Genomic DNA, 4,259 nt, shown 5'->3' with positions numbered 1-4,259 from the left:
CAGAGCCTGAGACCACAGGAACAGACACTCTCTCTCTCTCTCTCTCTCTCTCTCTCTCTCTCTCTCTCTCTCTCTCTCTCTCTCTCTCTCTCTCTCTCTCTCTCTCTCTCTCTCTCTCTCTCTCTCTCTCTCTCTCTCTCTCTCTCTCTCTCTCTCTCTCACACACACACACACTCTTTAAAGTGTTACAGGCACTTCCTCTATGTATCTTCTCTTTATATTGCACTATTGTAACTTCATTCATTTCATTAGTTTTACATCCACACCAAGCGAACACAATTTTAAACATTTACACCCTTTTGGTGTTTTTGTAACAGAAACAAATGCTGTTTTGTACTATAGCTGAATCTTAATCTGCGACATTACAGTTTTTCTCAATTGCTAAAACACTAAACCCTATTGTCTGAACCAAATGCTCAGTTGCCTGAACCCACTGATTGAATCAATCACTCTTTTGGCAAAACCATAAGCACTTTTCACCTGTTTAGACACAACTTGCCAACACATTTTCATTGGGATGCACCGTGCATAATGGTGAGCACATGTGACAAAAGTCAAACACAATTAGAGCACAGGTATCACCACTTGAACCACAACAACTCAAAATTGATCACACTTGTGGCTAAGATGTGAGGGAACATATACAGTAAGCCAGTTCAGAGAGCACTGGTTTGTGAGGCCCTACAATGGATAGAAATCTGAGAGGAAGAGTTCTGTAGAGAGGAGGTCGAGGTGGTCGAGGTGGTCAGCGAAGACAAGAACAGTAATATCTGATGAAATCAGAGCTACTGTGATTGACCATGTTCTTGTCCATGGTATGAGCATGAGGGAGGCTGGACAAAGGGTACAAACCAAACATCAGTAGATTCACTGTGTCCACCATAATCCAAGATTTAGAGAAGAGAACAGGTAATTACCTTTTTCCTGACATTATAGTACAGTATGTAAATGTTGACAGCAATTACCGTATGACATACTAAACTGTACCACAGTATACTGTAAGTGAATATATGTTTCAGTACATCACTGTACCAATGTACTGTAGTATTGTAATGGAGGGTTGGTCTAACTGTTTGTAGGCCTAGTATTCCATGTATATTTTTTGTAACTCCATGTTCTCTTTTTGTAGAATTGAAAGATGCCACATGGGGGTGGGGAGGACAGGTATGTTCTCCCCACACCAAGAGACCCTAATTGTTGATATGGTCCGGAAGAAAAATGCCATTAAACTGAGCGAAATTCAGCAGAAGATCATTGAGGACCATTTTACATTTTGAGGGTATCAACAGTGTCAGCCTCTCTACTGTTGATCGTGTCCTCAAGCGCAACAGACTGCGCATGAAACAGCTATACAGAGTGCCCTTTGATGGCAACTCAGACAGAGTCAAAGAGCAAAGATTCCAGTATGTACAGGTTGGCATATATCCAGACACATTCAATGTTGATTACTCTAAGTAGTGATTTACTGTAGTGGCCTAAATCACTTTTTTCCGTATCACTTACAAAACTATACTATTTCTGAGGGTTTTTCAACTGGATGCAATGGAAAGACCCCATCAATACATCTACATGGATGAAGCTGGGTTTAATCTCACCAAAAGGAGAAGGAGAGGCCGTAATGTGATTGGCCATCGGCCATTGTTGGTGTTCCTGGGCAGCGTGGTGGCAATGTCACATTATGTGCGCCATCAGCAATCATGGGGTTGTCCACCATCATGCCAACCTGGGCCCTACAACACTCACCAGCTCCTCATTTTCCTCAATCACAGCGAGGATGCTTTGTTAGGGCAGCAGGATGAGCATCCCATCTATGTTGTTGTTTGGGACAATGTGAGTTTCTTTCACAGAGCCCTCCAGGTTAGAGAGTGGTACAATATGAACCAAGGTTTTATCAATCTTTGCCTTCCACCGTACTCCCTTTCCTAAACCCTATTGAGGAATTCTTCTCCTCATGGCAGTGGAAGGTATATGAACGCCAACCTTACACCAGGGTAAATCTCCTGCAAGCCATGGGACTTGCCTGTGGTGACATAGGTGTGGAGGCATGCCAAGCCTGGATACGGCATGCCAGGGGTTTTTCCCCGTTGCCTGGCCAGACAAAATGTGGCCTGTGATGTGGATGAAGTCCTGTGGCCTGACCCAGTACGGAGACATGATGCTGTGGCTGAGTAATGCACTTATTTGTATATTTTTGTACTTTATTTTTACATGGGCTTACTGTACACAAGTGGCAAACGATAAGATTTCTGTTTGTTTTTACAAGTGCTACATGTAAATGCACAATATTTCTGTTTTGTTTTTTGTACAAGTGCTAAATGCACAGGTTTTTTTTGTTTTGCAACATGCATTTAGCCTACAGTGAACAATAAACATTTATTTCTCCAGCTTCATGTCCTGAGCATTGTGTTTTCTATTTTTCTACGTAGTGTTTAGTGACTGTTCAGTAGTGTTTTTTATTTTGATTGACTCAAGGGCACGATTTGACAACATAGTTCAGTTTTGAGCACAGATTGAACTGTTTTGAGGTGAAAGTTTGGTTTTGCAAGAAGAGTCTGAGGTTTTGTGAATGTAGCTTGAAAATTGGGTTTTGTGTTCACAGTTAAGAGAAAAGGAGAGCAGCTTTCAAGAAATGTGTCTTAGCAATCGAGAAAAACTGTAAACACCAATTGTGTTATAAGAACATGACTTTTTAAAAAATAATGTATTTAGAAATTAATTGTTCTGCTGGTATGTTGTGTTACTGCTCCCACTGCTGGCGATCTGAAGAGCTTTCAGAAAAAAGCATGATAGCTACAATTTGTTGGTTTATTGAATACAACTGCTTCTTACATTCATTGACTGGTAGATTATTTCCCCAAATATGATTTGTTGTAACACTCAATCATATTTACAATATCTGTTTTCAAAAATGCATTCATAATATCTCACTTGCGAAGTGCCACTGCTTACTAAAAGACTAATTTAATAAACACTTTAAATATTCTATATATGTATAAATGTATTTTCTTCATAGAATCGTCTTCATTGCAAATATAAAATACATGTACAGCATAAGAGCTCTTAATATCTACAATAATGTATTTATTTTTTACAGTATTCATACTTCATTTTTGGCTCTCCAGCGATCCGAGTCAGTGTTTCAGTCTGTTCAGGCTCCTTGGTAAACTCTCCAGCGATCCGAGTCAGTGTTTCAGTCTGTTCAGGCTCCTTGGTAAACTCTCTAGCGATCCGAGTCAGTGGTTCAGTCTGTTCAGGCTCCTTGCAACTCTCCAGCGATCCGAGTCAGTGTTTCAGTCTGTTCAGGCTCCTTGGTAAACTCTCCAGCGATCCGAGTCAGTGTTTCAGTCTGTTCAGGCTCCTTGGTAAACTCTCCAGCGATCCGAGTCAGTGTTTCAGTCTGTTCAGGCTCCTTGGTAAACTCTCCAGCGATCCGAGTCAGTGTTTCAGTCTGTTCAGGCTCCTTGGTAAACTCTCCAGCGATCCGAGTCAGTGTTTCAGTCTGTTCAGGCTCCTTGGTAAACTCTCCAGCGATCCGAGTCAGTTCTGTGTTGACCTTCACGCCCTGAGAGGAAAACAAAACACGTCATTTGAGGCATATAGACACGATAATTAAGTACAACTGTTGCTTGACACAGATCTGCCATTTAGTCTTAAAGGGGAAGGGAAACACTAGACTTTAGAACACTAGCTAACTGTAAAGCTAAAGTGTTTCCATTCCCCTTTAAAGGGGTTTAGTGGAGATTGTAAGAGAGCTGAGGAAGAATACAAACCGATTACACATGGTGGTTGTCTCTTGTTTCTCAGTCAGATCTCAGGTTGTGTTTACATTATTGCTCGGCTAATATGTGCACTATAACCATGTTATAATCACTTAAAGCTTTTAAATCACACAATACCACCATAGATACCTGTATTGCTTGAATATGATTCACTTCAAATGACTGATCTCCATTCCCTCCTGAGGCTCCACTGTAGAAGATAAAGATCGTACCTTCACATACCAATGACTTGCTCTGATCAAACCAAATTATAGAGGATCAAGATGCTGCAATGTGTATCACAATCACTGTTAAACAAAGAACTAAGGCGCCAGTAGTGAGAGAGAGAACGCATACCACCTCTTCTTCTTCTTGGTCTGTGGCAAAGAGGTTGACCCGGAACCCTGTTTCAGTATCAGTGTTTGGGTTCTGAACCTCTATTCCACCCATCAGTCGAGCCAGCAGGTTCAGCTCCTCTTTGGCAAGGAGGTTGGGTTCAGA

The 4,259-nt window shown here is 41.3% G+C and overlaps 1 long non-coding RNA gene across 1 annotated transcript; it reads right to left on the bottom strand.

Moving 5' to 3' along the window:
- Positions 1 to 3,271: 3,271 nt before the first annotated feature.
- LOC121586819 lies at positions 3,272 to 4,259 on the bottom strand. The gene is made up of 3 exons (XR_006003966.2): positions 4,116 to 4,259; positions 3,909 to 3,969; positions 3,272 to 3,562 (listed from the first exon to the last, which is right to left on the bottom strand). It is a non-coding gene; the product is annotated as an uncharacterized LOC121586819 (long non-coding RNA).

Source organism: Coregonus clupeaformis, unplaced genomic scaffold, assembly GCF_020615455.1.
Source record: "Coregonus clupeaformis isolate EN_2021a unplaced genomic scaffold, ASM2061545v1 scaf2521, whole genome shotgun sequence".
Taxonomy (NCBI): domain Eukaryota; kingdom Metazoa; phylum Chordata; class Actinopteri; order Salmoniformes; family Salmonidae; genus Coregonus; species Coregonus clupeaformis.
This window is presented reverse-complemented; position numbering and strand designations above follow the sequence as displayed.